The sequence below is a fragment of the Leucopleurus acutus genome (assembly GCF_964270905.1).
Source record: "Leucopleurus acutus genome assembly, chromosome: 1".
NCBI lineage: Eukaryota > Metazoa > Chordata > Mammalia > Artiodactyla > Delphinidae > Leucopleurus > Leucopleurus acutus.
In genome coordinates, this window is record NC_139142.1 from 27085207 (window position 1) to 27103420 (window position 18214).

An 18214-nucleotide genomic window follows, 5' to 3' on the forward strand; every position below is an offset into this window, starting at 1 on the left:
CAGCATACTACTCAGCCATAAAAAAGAATGAAATAATGCCTTTTGCAGCAACATAGATGATCCTAGAGATTATCATACTAAGTGAAATAAGTCAGGAGGAGAAAGACAAATACCATATGATATCACTTATATGTGAAACCTAAAAATATAACACAAATGAACTTATCTACAAAACAAAAAAAAGACTCACAGACATAAAGAACAGACTTGCGGTTGCCAAGGGGAGAAGAGGTGGGGGAGGGATAAATTGGGAGCTTGGGTTTAGTAGATGCAAACTATTGTATACAGAATGGATAAACAACAAGGTCCTACTGTATAACACAGGGAACTATATTCAATACCCTGTGATAAACCAGAATGGAAAAGAATATTAAAAAAAGAATATATATATATATATATATATATATATATATATATATATGCATATGTATGTATAACAGAATCACTTTGCTGTATAGCAGAAATTAACACATCATTGTAAACCAACTATATTTCAATAAAAAAGATTATCAGGGCTTCCCTGGTGGCGCAGTGGTTGAGAGTCTGCCTGCCGATGCAGGGGACATGGGTTCGTGCCCCGGTCCGGGAAGATCCCACATGCTACGGAGCGGCTGGGCCCGTGAGCCATGGCTGCTGGGCCTGCACGTCCAGAGCCTGTGTTCCGCAACGGGAGAGGCCGCAGCAGTGAGAGGCCCACGTACCGCCAAAAAAAAAAAAAGATTATCAGAAAACATGAAATTATAACAAAAAATAAATTATTACCTTATAAATACTTTTTTTTTTTAAGAAGAAAAAAGAATGTGGGAAAGAGCAGAGGACGAAGGAGAAAGACCTAGATTCTGGCCACTAGCTTCCTCTGGTTCTGAGCATTTGGTAATTAAAGGCAGACTTCTTTGTCAGGAACCCAGCAAGTAAAGCAAAGGAATAGAATCTATATGTGTCATGTTAACATTTATCATTGTCTGGAACCTTGGAAATATCTTTGAATGCCCCTGAAAAATATATCAACATAATACAAAGTGAACTGGAAATTTAATAACACTTGAGTTAACTCAATTAATAGGTGGTCAAATGTCTGTCGTTGAAGTTGCCTCAGCGAAGATTTGACTTTACTATGTCTGCAGGGACCACATCTGCCAGATCTTTGCTTGGCTTCTCCCTGGAAATCTTGGGTACTTCCTTAGATATCTTGAGCCTCTGGTAGGATGCTATGACATGTCCTCCTCCTTGGACTCCTTTCCCAAGATCTGATTTGGTTCATCAAGCATTTACTGAGTCCCTCCAATGTGCCTGGCCATATAGTATCTGCTGTGGATACATAATACAGTGCATGCATGCTAATTTGGGATTAGCATCTTTAGGATTTGAGAATGAAGGCTTGAAAAGAAGTTTTGACACCTTTTGACTGTCCCTTAAAAAAACAATAAAAAACAAAAAACCAACTACATCAGTGCTGCACTCTCCTGTTGCTGCTGCTTCTTCTTTTTTTTTTTTTTTAATTGTTAAAAACAATTTATTGTGGATAGTTTCAGACTATACAGCACATGAAAACAACAATGTACCCATCACCCAGCAAAGGACAAGGACGCTGTTGCTTCTAATAGAAGAGGATACTAGGTGAGTGAGTGCAAGCTGGATGGGGCTGGAAGATGATCAAGGACGTCCCAATGGAAACTGTTCGTGAAATTGTTGGAGCTGGAGGGTTGGATCTCAAGTAGGACTATGAGCTCAAGATCTATATGTGGAAATCTTCCACGTAAAGATGAGTCCACTGAGACTCATGGGCAGAAAATAGAACAGAAGCCTAAGGGCTAGACCTTGAGGTGCAATTCATAGTTGAGGGGGAAGGGGAGGAAGTGAAGGCAGCAAAGAAGTTGAGTAAGAGCAATTAGAGAAATAGGAAGAAAACCAGGAGAGTGCAGCACTGTTGTAGTTGGTTTTTTGTTTTTTATTATTTTTTTAAGGGACAGTCAAAAGTTGTCAAGACTTCACAGCATGAACCCTGAGAAAAGGACCTTGGGGTGTAGGGTGACCAGCTGTCCTAGTTCGCCCAAATCTGTCCCAGTTTTAGTACTGAAAGTTCTACATCCCAGGAAACATCTCAGTCCTGGGCAAATATGACAGTTGGGATGTGCAAAGCCTTAAGCTAGATACTAAGTTGGGGCATCAAAAATGAAGAGTTCAGCAGTCAGTCATGGAGACACATACCCCCTAAGAGACCACATCTTAAAAAAATCAGATTCTGTATTTGCCACATCCTCTGAGCATCCTCTAAAAACCCTGGCTTGGACACAGGCCAAGGTTAATAAACTGAACTAGTTGGATCCAGTCTTTGAAAACCTTTGATCACTTTTTGAGGTTTTTGGCCTGGAAGCCTTTCCTATCATAAAATTTCGTTAGCCAAACACTTATTTGGCTCCCGTACCATTTCTCTAAATTACCTTCACTCAGGTAATTGCTCTTACTGGAAACACAGCTGTCCAGATAGAGTAGATGGCCTTTCAGAAGAGAAAGTAAACTTAAAAACTGATATACCAAAACAAACAAACAAACAACAAAAGAAAACCTGGTGTGCCTGAGAGAAAGATGAAAGAAAATTAGCTCACTCCGTCAAATCTATAGGTCGAATTTTGAGAAAACGGCAACAGATTTGGGGAACTACAAGGTACTTCTCTGGCAGAAGCCCATAGCTTTCCAGAAGCCCATAGGTTTTCTGAAGACCAAACATATTGTGGTTTTGTGAGTGGCTGTCTCAAAGCTCTTCTTCTAGTAGTATCTTGTGGTGTTTGGAAATCAGGGGAAACTATGAATGATTTTCATGTTTTCTGGTTTTGTTTTTTACATGTTTTTGTTTCTGCCCATTTCCTTTAAGCCGGAGGCCCAAAGCTGGCAGCCTGTGAGCCAGTTCAGACTGTGAATGTGTTTTCTTTGGCCTACAGGCTGTTTTTCAAATTTTTGAATTAGTTGCCGGCATTTAAAAATCAGGAGATTTCACTCCCCCCTGCCCCACCAAAAAGAAAAAAAAAAATCCGGATTTCCTGCTTTTCTTGAAAAATTGGAGGATCTGAAGACACTGGGTTCCACGTCCACATTGCAGTGATGTGCAGGAGCTGAGCAACAGCTGCCCCCTTTGGACAGGGTGTGTGCTCATCCTTTGGCCCCATCCCCACCTGGCCTGCTACCTCCCCTTCCTTTACCTACCAGGCCCATCCCAAGACTCCACAGAGAATGAGGCTTCCAAAATAGCTCTGTCATTAGTTCTAAACCATTTACCTTGAGCTGCTTCCTGTTCTACATCCCGACATGTTCCCAGGACTTGAAGGTTCTGATGTCATGACTGACTTCCTGTTTGTGGATTCTACTCATCCCTCTGGTTTGACACCTGGCACCATTCCCTCAGGCTACCTGTGCTTCCTGTCCACCCTGCCCCTGGCCCTCTACACCAGGAAGACCCACCCATGTTCCACGCTGCTGGCAGCCACAAAAACCAAGCCAGAGGCATCCCGCTTGGTTGGCTCTCACCTCGTATCTGTCCCTGCTCTGATTCCCCACTCACTACTTCTTTCAGGGCCAACCTGGTGGCTGACCATCCGACTTTGTCTTCTGTTTCCATCCTTGAAATCATCCCTTGGACTTGACCATAGAATTCAGCTCTTGTTTCAGCTCTGGGCCTCTCTCTCTTAAGCTTTGCTGGTGACTCTTCGTACTTACAAAATCTTCAACTAAACCCAGTGCCAGCTCTTGGAAATGTATTAGAGTGGTGCTAGCTGCTATATCAAACAAATCCCCAACGTTTCAGTGGTTTACACCATAAAAGTTTATTTCTCACTCACATAACAGTCAAAGGGGGGTTTTCCTGGCCTTAAGGCAGGACCAAGCCTCCTTCCAACTGTGGCTCTGCTATCCTTGAAGGTCTCAGAACCCTCTTTATCCAGCTAACGAGCAACAAAAAGGAGAGAATGGTGAGGAACCCCTGCTTCTTCACTGCCTTCCAGCCTGGAATTGACACATGTCACTTCCACTCGCATTCCCTTGGTGAGAGCTTACCATGCGTTCCCACCTAAACGTAGGAGGAGATGGGAAGTATAGTCTGGGTGTGAGGTGCCAATCCCCCAGTGACAGTGTCTGCAAGGGAAGGGAGAGCCTGAGTTTGGGGAGGGCAACTGGCCTTCTCTGCAGAGGCCCACAGAGCTGTCTCCCTGGCTGAGCTGGTACTAGTCCCCATTAAGTGTGGGAAGGAAATTGCACATTTTTCTCCAGGATTATAGAACTCTCCATGGCAGAACTCTCCATGGCAACTGACAAAAACCCAAATCAGCCTAAGGAGAAAGGGCATTTGTTGGCTCTCATAACTGGGAAGTTAAGGGAATGAGGTGGCCTAAAGCGCAATTGGAACCAGACCCTTAACCGTGGATATTAGGTTTCTTTTTCTCTTTGCATTTCTGTATCTTGACTGAGGCCCCTCTATCCTTCTGTAGATTTTCTCCATGTGACAGGGAAGGAGGCTGACACCTGCCCTTGTATCACCTCCTCCCAATTCCATGCTCTAAAAGGCAAAGGCCACTTCTCCAGCTTCAAGCTGTAAAAACCACAGAGAAGTCTCTGATTGGACTGGCAGGGGCCACAGGCCTACCAGGGAGACAGACAAGTTGTGAGTTCCTTTCCTAGCACATTGGAGTGGGAACAGAGCAGCTTAGTTAGGGAAGCAGGTACTGCAGGACAGACAAAGCAATGCATACATAAACCTTTGACAGCACAGCATCTGACCATACCTCTGTGGCCAGCTCAGGCCCTGGGCCTCAGTGCAGATCCCAGGGAGCAGCCCCTTGAGACCAGAGCACACTCATTCTACACTGTTCTAGTTAAAGCCATAGTTTCCATAAGAGTTAATAGGATCTTCTTGACTTTCCATGAATTCACCAGAGTTGGAAAAAGGCCTGATGATGTTTCTTTACAAGACCTGAAGGCCTTGCAAGTTTCATCAAGTTCCATCAAAGGGGTATATTTACATAATGAAATATCATTGGAAAACTTGTGTTTTTCAGGCAAGAATTCACTTCAAGTGCTGAAGCATCTCCTTTATTCATCCATCCAACAAATCATTATTTGCCCAGTTAAGAGTCACGTGCTGGACATGCAATGATGGATCAGTTCAAGTCTATGGCCTCACCAGGCTTAGAATCTCTGGTATATAAGCAAACACAGTTGAGGCAAAATGTGATACCATGATCAAGTCTTTAAGGTGATAGTGTTACACAAACAAACAAAGATACCCTGAATCCTGAGTGTAGAATCAAGAGCTTCTCAGGAATGGAAGAAACTCCTGATATGCTGAATAAATGAAGGTAGGAATCAGGAGCAAATAGCAGTCAGAATATCTTGGAGTCATGACGTACGGCAAAGCAATTTGGAGTGTAGGTATCACTGGTATGCTACCTTGCAGGTGTGCCGTTGGGACCAGTCATCCTCTAACTCTTTCCTTGACTGCCACTGAGTTTTAGTTGGAGATTTTTTCCCATGAACACACATTTCCAATTTTTTATTGTTAAGTCAATGACAATTGTTTTACATTTTCAGAGACTTATAATACCATTATGCAAAGTAAAGAAAACCAATACAGTCTAGCTCTTGATTCTTTTAATAAACTTTTTATTTTTGACTAATTTTTTTTTCTTTTAGAAATACCTTTACTTAGAATTCTCCTAATGTTTATCCATATTGGTAAATTTCTCTTACAGCAGTTCAAATATCTAGGTAGGAGAAGGACATTTCCAGGGAAAACAGGGAATTTAAAACCTTGTTATTTAAGAAACAAACACATTATCTTCCCCAAATACATCAGAGGGCATGCTAGGATTGCCATTTCAAGAACAATCACTCCTCAAACAAACTTAGAAGTAATAGCACTATTAAAATGTTTAAGAGTCTGGTTAACTTCAAAGCATAAATCATATTATTGGAAAGCCAATCTCTACATCATTGTTTCCTGGGAAAGTAGTATGAAGATCATAGCTTTGATAAGCTTCAATAAGCATCAATATACAGTCCACATCACTTGCTTTAGTTTGTTTGGACCTACTAATTGCTCCAAGACTTCTCCCGAATGGTCTGTTATCAGGGGGCATCCATGGAAGAGTAATATACATATCTGAGGACAGCAAGTAAGGACAGCTTCTACAGCCTTATCAGTCACATTCACACAATACCCCATATGAGTTTCCTCTTGTTTCTTGGCACAAGGTCCACTAACAAGCACAACCACACCACCGTGAGATACCTGAGTAGCTGAAAAATCAACTCTGCAAAAACGGGCAGCTTTCTCCTAATGTCTGCAAGTACACATCAGTAATATCTAAGCAGCCACCTAAGTCAATGATCTTTTTTTTTTTTTAATTTCGTTTACTTATTTTTGGCTGCGTTGGGTCTTTGTTGCTGCGTGCAGGCTTTCTCTAGTTGCTGAGAGCGGGGGGCTACTCTTCATTGCGGTGCGCGGGCTTCTCATTGCAGTGGCTTCTCTTGTTGCGGAGCATGGGTTCAGGCATGCAGGCTTCAGTGGTTGCAGCACGCAGGCTCAGTAGTTGCTGCACACGGGATTGGTTGCTCTGCACCATGTGGGATCTCCCTGGACCAGGGCTCGAACCCGTGTCCCTTGTATTGGCAGGCAGATTCTTAACCGCTGCGCCACGAGGGGAAGTCCCTAACTTTAGCAGCCGGCAATTGAGTGCAAGAGCAAGGACTCCTTCATCAGTGAGATTGAAGCATCTTTTCAAAGAAGTTTTGTGCAGGTAAGAACAAGGTGAAGCCACAGCTTTTATTCCTTTTGAAGTTATGGAAATTCTGTTTTCTTTTGAGGAATTTAAATTTAATTTCTTCAGTTTTCTGCAGTTACATAGGTGCAGGAGAGCAGTATCTGAAATATCACAGCTTCGTAGATCTAGGGTTTGGACTCAGGATGTAAAATCTCTCTGATATTTGAATCTGTTATCTGCCCCTGCACGCTCATTATTTTGAACAGTCTATCTTTTATGTTGGGTGGCAAAGGCTTAATGTCTGTGATATATCTAGAGACATTCTTCATGAAGCACCAAAGGCATCCACTGTGGGCTGGGCATCACGGCCGCCCTCAGGAGCCTCTTCCGCAGTCCCGGCCGCCAAAATCCAGCCAGAGACCGTCTGTCAACACCTGCCCCGCGCGAGACGTTATTTTTGACTAATTTTTGATTTACAGGAAAGTTGCATAGATAATACAGAGAGTTTCTATATATCCCGTGCCCAGTTTCTCCTAACAGTACATTTGTCAGAACTAAGAAACTAACATTGGTACATTACTATTAACTAAACTCCCTACTTTATTCTGATTTCACCAGTTTTTCTGCTAATATCTCGCTTCTGTTCCAGGATCCAATCCAGAATACCACATTGAATTTTGTAGCTCTTGTTTTTTAAGGATCATTATTTGTTAGGCATGGGTCAACTCTTCCTCTTTTCTTCCTTGCTGCCAATGCTTCAGACATTTCATGGTTCATTAGCACCTGCTGCAGAGTGTGAATAAGGGAAGGAAACAATTTTGAAATGCAAATCAGCCAAATGTTGTTATTTATTGGTCTGTGGCAGTTAGCTCAGTTGTTAATAAGGCCAAGGTTATTGGCTCCATCTCTGTCAATGAGTCAGCCGGCTTAGCAGTGACAGGGAAAATTTTGTCCTGTGGCCATTATTTGCACCCTAAACCTTGTTCAGCTTCTCTCAAATGCAAACTTTTTGCCGCAATGGGGTAATGGTGGGAGTCTCTACCCTATCTATTACCTTGCTACTCAAAGTGTGGTTCACGCACCAGCAGCATCAGCGTCACTTGGAGTTTGTTAGAAATACAGAATCTGAGGCCCCACCCAGATATAAGAATCAGAATCTGCACTGTAACAGGATTCCCAGGTGATGAAGAAGCATGGCTATTCCGCAAATGTTTATTGAGAACCTACCCTCTAAATGTGCTGGAGTCACAAAAGAAAAAGGGAAACATATCTCACCGTCATAGAACATACAGCCACCTAGCAGGGATTTAAGACAAGCCAAATGACAATTACAATGTCATATTTAAGCTGAGAGCTGAAAAATAAGAAGATTTAGCCAGTTGAAGGAGGGAGGAAGGTACAGGGGGTTAGGGCAGAGGAAAATCAGGTTAGGGGTGGAGGAACTCAGGGACAAGGGAGACCATGGTGTCTCCTGGGAACTGCACATAGCGCAACATGGCTGGAGCACCAAATGCCAACACTGGGAACGTATGATGGGGAAGATCCAGAGATTTCTTTCTCTCTGTATTCACCAGCATCATCAACAATATTATTGAGCACCAACTATGTGCTAGGCACTGTGCTAGGTGTTGGGCATATAGGTAATAAATATCATGGTCTCATTAGATATGGGACTCTAGTCCAGGTCAGTTAAATGTTGCAATTACCTAAACAACTGGAGGGAAAAGGTGCACAGTACACCAGAGGCCTTGCAGGTACAGCTCAAGGATCCCCCCAGATGGAACAGTCCAAGGGAGGCTAGACCTGCGTTCACATAGGGTCAGTAGAGTGTGACAAATATGGAGTGGGTAAGAAAAGGGGTCCCAACTAAATCATCCTGTAATAAAAGGATGCGTGAGTCCCACAGGGCCAGAAGTTGATGCCGAGGTCAACATTAGGCAAGGGACAGGAAGTGTGTTCATTTTTTACCGCTGCATAACAAATCACCACAAACTTAGTGGCTCCAAATGAAACCCGTGTATCAGCTGACAGTTCTGTAGGTCAGAAGCCCAGCAGGCTTGGTTGGGCTCTCTGCTTAGGTTCTCGCAAGGCTGAGGTTAAGGGATCAACCAAGCTGGACTCTTATCTGGAGGCCCTGGGGAGGAACCCACTTCCAAATTCATCCAGGTATTGGCAAAATCCAGTTCCTTGTGGCTGTGGAACTGAGGTTCCAGCTTCCCTGCTGGCTGCCAGCCAGGGTCGACCACTCTCTGCTCCTAGACACCACCCAAGTGGCCTCTTATATCTTCAACGCCATCAACAGTGTATCAAATCTCCCTCATGCCCTGAATTTCCAACATCCTCTTCTGCTGCCGGCCGAGAAAACTCTCTGCTCCTAAGAGACCATGTGATTAGATCAGGCCCACCTGGAGAATCTCCCTGTCTTAAGGTCAACTGTGCCATATAACATGCCATAATCACAGGAGTCATGTCTCATCATAGGCAGAGAGTAGGCTCTCTGTGGGGGGTGGAGGTGGGGTCAGGGGCCATTTTAGAAATTCTGACTACTGCAGGAGCTAGGAATCAGATGGAGTTTTGGAATCCTAACTGGCAGGTCTTGGTTCCACATGAGGCTTATGGTGAGGGTGGAAGTGGAGTCTGCCTTCTGACGAGCTCCTGGGAGGTGTGCCCTTGCACCATTCTGATTGCACACAGTCAGCGGTTGCACACACATAAACCCCATGGTTTGTCTGATCTCTTGGAGGATTCTGGTTGTCATGGTTACTTCTGGGGCCAAGCTCCCCCTTCCCCTGAACTAAGTCAGTCTGTGAATCTTCTTGCCATCCCTGTGAAGGGTCTCTGTTCTGTTCCATGACAGCCCAGATCTGGAGCTCAGTCCCACTTCAGTCTTGGCCCAAAAAGACACTCACTGTGGCCTTGGTGGGAGCAGCAGACCTTACCAAGGTTTGAGACATGCACCCTATCATCCCCCCAAGAGCACTAAGCATTTCTTTCCTTAGAGGCCCTTCATGATGACTGGCTCTCTCTCCTCTCTCCAGCTTCCCATCCTGCACTACTCTACCTCTTCCTGCCTCTCAGAAGCCAACCCCATGTCTCCCTTTATCATATGCAGAGCAATTCCATTTTCAACAGCTCCAGGTTTTCTTTTGCACAGCTGATGATTTGGCTAAAGCTTTGGTGTCACCACTTGTAAGGATCTACCAGATTCAGTCCTTAAGTCAAGACCACCCTCCTCCCAAGTCTTTCTCTTTCCAAGGCAGTGAAGGGGGAGGTGATTTCACATGCTGTGGGTGGATTTGCCAAGTATAGGGAGAGCACAGGGTTGCAGCACTTCCCCTAGTGGGTTACAGGGAGCGGAAGACTGGAAAGGGAGCCTAGGAGGGTGGAAATCAGGTCCCAACTGAGGGGCATCGTTTTTACTAAAGAAGGAGCAGAGAGTGAGAGAGCAAAGCCTGTTTTAGAAAGCGAAGAAGCACAGAACTGGACCTTGAAGGAAGATTAAGATTCAGGTAAGTAGAGAAGAAGAAGAAACTGCTTTCCAAGCAGAGCCCTGTTGACAGGAAAGGCAGGGAGGAGGACGGTTTGGGGCTTGTTGTCAATTACCAGACCTTTTCGACTAGAATAGTGTCCTGTCACAGAACATGCTGGGTGTCAAGGCCAACTGATAAAAGGCATAGAACAGGAGGCAATTACGGGACTTCCCTTCCACAGGCGGTGAGTAGCCATTGAGGTTTTCGGCATGGCATGTCAGTTTGTGCTACCAAGGTCACTTTTTATTGACTTAGCCAGTACGTTTGCAAATGTATACTTTCAGATTACACAAACCCCGCCTTTACACACACACACACACACACACACACACACACACACACACACACACACACACCCCTCCAATTCACAAAAGAGCAACTGTTTATTAACAACCTGCATTGCTCTTGGTTTTTTTCCTTGGGCTTAGTGATTCCTTAGTTCACTGGGAATCAGCAGCAGAGCTGCCACTGACAGGTAATGTATCAGGTGAGATTAATTGGCTTTCAGCATCCAGTTCCACTTTTTACTGAGTCTTCTTAAAAGTGAGAGAGCTATAAACTTTGTTTCTCCGAATCCCTCATGGCTAGGGTTCTGGTTGATGCACATTAGGCTCCATCCATTAAATGCACTCATGAGAGATGTAAATGGCAGAAGAGAGGAAGGGGGCACCTTTCTGATGCTTTGGCTATGTCTGCTGAAGAGCAATGTCAAAGCCATGTAGACATCTACAGCAGCATCAGTCCAGTGTTCAATTTCCAGATCCATGAGTGTCAAGTGGAACTTGGGGCAGAGGTGGCAGAGATGGTACCTGATCCCCGGATTACAGCCATGGTGGTATCTTAAATCGAGCAGTCTCATTAGTAGCCTTCTGGTTATGGAGGAGTCATGGTTCCCTCAGCAGGTCAGTTCTGCAGTGCTCTGGTTTTCATTCCAAGAGGGAGCTCAGTCCTCCAACCCTTCAGAAAATTATTCATTTTCTTCTGGTTTAAAATACCTTGAGTGGCTTCTGTTTCTTGCTCTGAACCTTAACTTCTGCAGCAAGAGGACATAAAAGCATAGTTTTTCACTAAATAGACTCAAAAAATATTCTTAGGGTTGACATCCAAACTGTGTTGAATTGAGGGGTCTGGAATGACATGTCTCTTAGCATATGGGCTTTTCTAGGATAATGTTCCCAAGGTGTGATGCACATACCTCTAATGATACGTAGACCTCCCTCTATGGGAGGATTTTAGATAGTACATGAGTGAACATTTACACAGTTTTAATGGATGCATATTTATTTTTAAATGTTCTAGAAGAAAATGGACAGGTAGCAATATCAAACCTGATTTCATGAATCACTGACTTCATGAATATCTTGCTTATCGGAAGGTGAGAGTGGATTGTGAGCGCTCCAGCAAAATATATTAACTAATTTAATGAAAAACAGGAAGGAAAAATAGACAGATGGCACACAGATTTGGCAAAAACCACGGAGACGGTATTCAAGCGACTGAGGTTTGGAAAACCCTTTCCTAGTAGCTCATTCTTGAGTCCCCTCACCGTATGAATGAGGGGAAGCAACTTGAGACCATAAATCCTGTGCTCCAACCTATACCAGGCCCCATCCCAAAGATCACCACTCTCTTTCACTCCAGATATGATGGAAAGTCTATATTCCTCTGGAACGTCACAGAGAGAACACCCAGAACCTTCGGGTTATCACACGTCAAGGCTGGATCAGCCCATCAGTGGAACCAAAGGGTGGGGTGGGGAGGAGAGATTGCAGAATGAGCCTGGCTCCAGGAACAGCATGTATTCAGCACAGAGCCATAAGTTCAGAAATACCAGACTTGGGTGTGTTTGTTATGGAGACTTACTACAGTGAGAGGGAGGGTAAGAACCCAGGATTATTCTCAAAGGGAAAGCTGGCAAAGTCATCTCCCGAGAGCCCCTGTCAAAAGCCACAAACCCCAGACACACTAACAAAATAAGGGGACATCCAGGAGCCACCCTACTTCTCTGTCCTTGTTTTCATCCCTCAAACCTCAGATACTGCAGATATGTGTGACACTAAATGTAATGAGTACAAATTGCAACTACTCAAAAGCTATACCTTGATAAAGCTTAACTGCACCAGCAGAGAGATAAGACAAGAAACTGGATTAGAGGACATTTAGAAAAAAGGGTCTAATAGGTCAGTGATTTCTAAATGCTGGTCTATAGACCAGTGTGCAGCTGGCTACAGAATAATCACCTAAATGGGGGATGGATCAAATATTTTTTCCAGCTTTATTGAGATATAATTGACATAAAACATTGTGTACGTTGAAGGTGTGCAACATGTTCATTTATATACTTATATATGGCAAAATGATAACCACCATAGGATAGGTGGGTGCTTTAAGATTGTAGATTCCCAGTCACCACCCAGAGAGCATTCTGGTTCAGGTCAGAGATGGACTCTCGGGATTGGTGTTTTTAACAAGCTGCCCTGACAGTTCCGATGTTCAGTCAACTTTTCAAACTACTTTTTGAGACCTTGTGACTCGTGTCTCGTTGCTTCCTTCCATTCCCCATGGGCCCAGCCTGGTTCATTTCTTCCATGTTGGTTGACACTGAAAGCTCGCTAACACATCCCCTGCCCCTCTCTTATCTTAAAACACTTTAGAGCCAAACCAATGACTCCAAAGGACAGGAAAATCATACAGTAAAGAGAAATAGGATTTAGTGTCCAAAAAGAGCTTTCCTTCTTGGGAAAAGTCATCATGTAACCTCTCAAAACTGCACTTTTCCTCATCTTTAAAAACAGGGGTTAATAAATGTGCCCACATTACTGGTTTGTTATAAGGATCAAACAAAACTATTGATTCAAACACCTAGTGACATGCAATCTAAGCTAATCACATTATTTCTGTGCTCAGAAGCACTCAATGGCTACTGGAGCCTACATGTCTTGTCTGGTCTGTCAAGCTGGCATCTCTTCCTTTGGCATCTCTTCCATCTCTCCCTTTCCCTGTTCTGCAGGATTCTGTAGGACAGTCAGTCCCAAAGCCTCTGTGGTAAGCACATGACCCAAGCTAAGCCAATCAGACTCTGTCCTGGGAATTTAAACTTTGAGTGGGGATTCAGGGATGAGAGGTTTGAAGTTGAGTCATAGATTCATCCTCTGGAGATCCCCTCTCGCTTGGTCAGCTCTTCCTTCAACTCTGTAAACTCGCCCATGTCCTTCCAACAGATTGTCCTCTTTTTCATTTCAGCTAGCACAGAGTCTCCTGAAGCTAAAGAGCCCTAAATGATACAGCTCCCCATCATCTACAGAATGAAGCAGGTTAACTTCTCATCCTGTGTTACAGATTCTCCACATTGTGTTTATATCTCACATAATGGCCCTTCCCTAACTAAGCTTAAGCCCCTGTGTAACAATCCCCTGGGAGCTAGCTATGTGACTGTTGGCATTTTATGGGCAAGAACGAGGTCTAACTCATTTGTGTCCTATGCCAGATGGCTTGACGTATTTTGATCAGATTTAATTGAGAACTAGCTCTGACATTTAAAAGTAAGAGAAGGCATCCTGTGGCTCAGAGCAGAAATACTTCCCAGACACTAAGATTACAGAGAATCTGGGTATCAACCAAGTTCTGGGGAGATTTTTAAAAGTATATACTAAAGGACATATCCTATTCCTTTGGCTAGGAATTAGCTTTGGAAGTTTAAGATAGAGGGCCCAACTGATGCTCAATGAGGCCAAATGCTCCTGGATTTATATATTATAATCCTCTGAGTTATGCCTTTGGGTATTCAGAAAGGTTATTTGTACCATCAAGACATCCTGATGACCCACGAAATCTTACTCATAAGTGCTCAGTTCTGGGAACTTAAATCAAGATGTCTATAATTTTTTTTTAAACAAAAAATTCTTAACTGATCTTAACAAAAAATAACTTAACTGGTGGCAAGACTACCAGCAAATTCTCTTTCCCTTCCTTATCTGTCCTGGTCCCTCTGCTAACATTATTAGCTCCAGTCACCAACTAGCCATTGCTATCTGGGGCCACATTCACCAGAGATTTTATATTCCCTGATAGTGGAGAGAGGTAATGATTAAGGTAATTTCTCCTTCAAGAATGATGCAATGAACAAGACAACCTTGGAGTCCAGTAAACTGGGGTTTATATCCTACTCTGGCACTTGTTAGTAGTTTAACTTCAAGCAAGTTATTTTCCCTCCCTAAGTCTCAGTTTCTTTATCTGTGGAATGGGGACAATAACACTGTCCCCCATCTCCAAGATTCTGATTCCGTTGGTCCGTGGTGCCTGTGGATCATTGGAATTTTGCTATGAGGATCAAACGTATGAAAAGCCAAGCCTAGTGCCTGGTTCTGAGTCTGTGCTCCATAAGTGTTCCTTTCCCTTCTCCTCCAACGCCCTCTTCCCTAGTAACATCTGTTAATTTCCACTCCGGACCTCTAATCACATTATATACTGGTATATGTACATAAAAACAAGTGATTTTAATATATAAACATGTTCTATCTACATATTCATTCATTTGTTCAACAAATAGTTATTGAGAATCCATTTGCGCCAGGTACTGTGATTAAACCAGTTAGACAAGTTCCCTTTTCTCATGGGTCCTACTTTCTAGGAAGGGAGTGATGTGACAGGGAGGCGTAGGTGTGGCGGAGGAGTGCCACGTGGACTGGGCAGGTGAGGGAAGACTTCTCTGAAGAGGGGGCCTGTGAGATCCAGAGGGCAAGGAGGAGCCAACCTGCAACCAGACCAGGGAAGAGCACCCCAGGCAGAGGGCAGAGATGTTGAAGTGGGAAAGGAATAGGATCCAATTTTATGTTTAAAAAGTATCACTCTGGCTGCTGTGTCTCAGTGGATTACAAGAGACCAGGATGGAAGCAAGTCCACGTGACTACAGCACATCACCCCGGACACGTGGACTCCCAGAATTAGAAAGGAGGGCAGAGGAGCTCTGGCCCAGAGATGCATATGCAGGAATGACAGGGGGGTTCACCAGCCTGGGGAACACAGGTCCTCATCCCCACCTGCACAATCAGCTGGGGGCATTACTAACAAAATTTCAAGGATCCACAACCACCACTACAGGCCAAGAGAATCAGAATCTCAAAGATGGGGCCAGGTTAATGGAATTTTTTTTTTTTTTTAACAAAACTCCCCGGGATATATTCAGAGTTGAGAATCATTGTGGCTGGGTGAACTCTCCAGGGCCCAAGCTCTCTCTGCTCCCTGAGACACCTTTCCAGTGTTGGACATCCCATTACTATGATGTTCTTTTTCAGAGCGGGCTAAAAATCAGCCCCTGGGTAGCTTCCCTGTACCCCCACTCTTGGGGGGCCAGTCAGCAACTCTCTTTCTTCTACCCAACCCCCACCTTCACCCCCATTGTTGCACGCCACACCCACCATCACCCAAGGCAAATTTTGGCATAGGGGAGTGAAAGAAGTACGGAAACCTTGGATAGGAAAGAAGGAGTTGTCAGGCTTCTGGGCACCCTCCCTTCCCACCCCTGCAGGGGCCCCATCTAACAGGCTCTTGCACCCAGGGATACTGTGTAGGCTGCTCAGAGCCCAGCTTTGTGGCAGCAGTGGCGAACACGTGACCAGGAGGTGAACTGATGACTGTCCTCTACCACCTGGTCCACACGTGCTACCAGAGAATTTGAGAACTGGAAGGGGCTTTAGCATAAGTAGCTTAATTCTAACTTAACTACCGGTGGGTGGGGGAGGGAGCAGACACTAAATATAGTTAGTTTTGTGTTTCTGGGGCATTCCTAGAAGCTGGAGAAGGGGGAAGGGAACTTGATCAACTGCATTCTGGCAGGCTTTGTGTTCTATAATTTACAGTCCTCACAAAGGCTCCATGGAACAGATGCTGTTCTTCTCATTGAGAAATTAGGCAACTGAGGTTCAAAGAGGTAAAGTAACTTGGCCAAGGTCACACGGCAGATCAGTGCCCAGGGCTCAGTCTTCATCTACCACTGTACCATGCTCCCTCTTGGTGTCCTTCTCTAGAATCTTCCTTCGGTAGACGGATAATCAGCATCACCTTTTCCCCAAGTCACCCCATTTGAGGCCAGGAGCCAGCTCTCCAATTCCTGCTACCTATTGCCCATCACTCTGGGGCCTCTGCCCCCTGGGTACCCTCTACCAGTGCCCAGCCTCTTCTGGACCCTCTTTCCTCTTCCTCGACCATATTTCCAGAGCACGAAGAAGCCCTAAAGTATTCAGAAAAAACCCAAACATGGAGGTTGAAAATTTGTCCATTTTGCTTGCATGTTTTGATGCAAGGGCTTAGGGAGGGAACTGCTTTCACTCCTGTTTTGACATGTAGCCCATCGCTTTACCAGCATTGCTATGATTTTGCATGCTGACTCCTCAGCCGTGGGAAATTTCCCAGCTGCTCCAGGCCTCCAATGATCTCTCCTTTAAAGGCTCTGCCCACAGTATTAGCACTTACCTAGGAAATCAGCTTATCCTGTAATGTTCTCTTTCTTTTTTTTTTCTAATTTATTTATTGAATTTATTTATTTTTGGCTGCGTTGGGTCTTCGTTGCTGCTCACGGGCTTTCTCTAGTTGCGGCGAGCAGAGGCTACTCTTTGTTGTGGCGCGCGGTCTTCTCATTACGGTGGCTTCTCTTGTTGTGGAGCATGGGCTCTAGGCACGTGGGCCTCAGTAGTTGTGGCATGCGGTCTCAGTAGTTGTGGCTCTCGGGCTCTAGAGCACAGGCTCAGTAGTTGTGGCTTGCAGGCTCTATAGCGCAGGCTCAGTAGTTGCGGCACACAGGCTTAGTCGCTCCACAGCCTGTAGGATCTTCCAGGACAAGGGCTCGAACCAGTGTTCCTTGCATTGGCAGATTTTTAACCACTGCGCCACCAGGGAAGCCCCTGTAATGTTCTCTTGTCGTTGCATATGGACATGTTTATGACCAACCACTGCCACCAACTCATGTTAAACTGAGGGAGGATGTTCTATACTCCATCTGTGCTCCCCAACATCTGAGTTACTATTGAGTTCTTGTTGACTAACTGATTGGCTGATCTGTATACCAGGACCACTCAAATGAAACCTGAAAGGTAGCACCACACCTATTCCTAGACCTCAAAAGAGCAGGGACTAGAGAAAGAAGCCATTCTTTATGCTGTTTTGCTTTCACCGCAGAACTCAGTCCCTGGAGGAAGCCATTCCTATAACCACGATCCTCTCCCACCTGAAGGAAGCCTCCTCCAGCTCCTGGCAGAGCCTTGTCACCTCCCGCGAGAACTCAGGAGCTAACGTCATTATCTCAGGGACTCTGCCAGGCCTTTTTATCTTAGTTAATTCCCACAGCCAGCCTAGGCAGCATTATTCCCATTTCACAGCTAAGAAAACTCAGGATCACAAAGGGTAAGTAGCTCACTCCAAGGTACGTAAGGACAGCTAGTAAAGAGCAGAAAAGGGATCAGAATCCAGGTGTGCCGGGCCACAAAGCATCAGGGCACCTGATGCTCCTGTGTGTGCTTCATCTTGACCAGATTCACAGCTCTTCAAGGTGGAGACCAGGTTGGGGTTCCCCACAAGCCTTAGCATAGAGCAGGGGCGTAGTGAGTGTTTGCTCAGTAAATTGTCAGAGGAAGTTTACCCTGATTACCTATTGTGTGAGAAACAGCATTGGGGGAAAGAGGAAGTGTTTGTGTAGTGATAAGGCCTGTGTGCCTGATGGTAGCCCCAGGCCCTGGGCCAGGGACAAGAAGTGGGCGGGTGGGCAGCAGAGTGGAGCCTGGCGAGTGGCACCTCCCTGACAACGGCTGAAGGGAGTACTAGGGGGGAGGCCAGAGACCTAGGATTTAGTGGAGGACGGGAGCAGCATCCCAAAGGTTGACTGGCTTTGCTTCCCTGGCATCCAGGCCTACAGGTTTCCACCACCTAAAGGGGCTACAGAGA

General features: G+C 44.9%; 1 pseudogene across 1 annotated transcript; it reads right to left on the minus strand.

The window, feature by feature from the left end:
- Positions 1 to 6034: 6034 nt before the first annotated feature.
- On the minus strand, positions 6035 to 7090 carry LOC309972260 (protein AMN1 homolog; annotated as a pseudogene). Its single transcript has 2 exons — positions 6702 to 7090; positions 6035 to 6377 (listed from the first exon to the last, which is right to left on the minus strand). The product of its transcript is annotated as a protein AMN1 homolog (transcript).
- Between the last annotated feature and the right edge of the window lie 11124 nt (positions 7091 to 18214).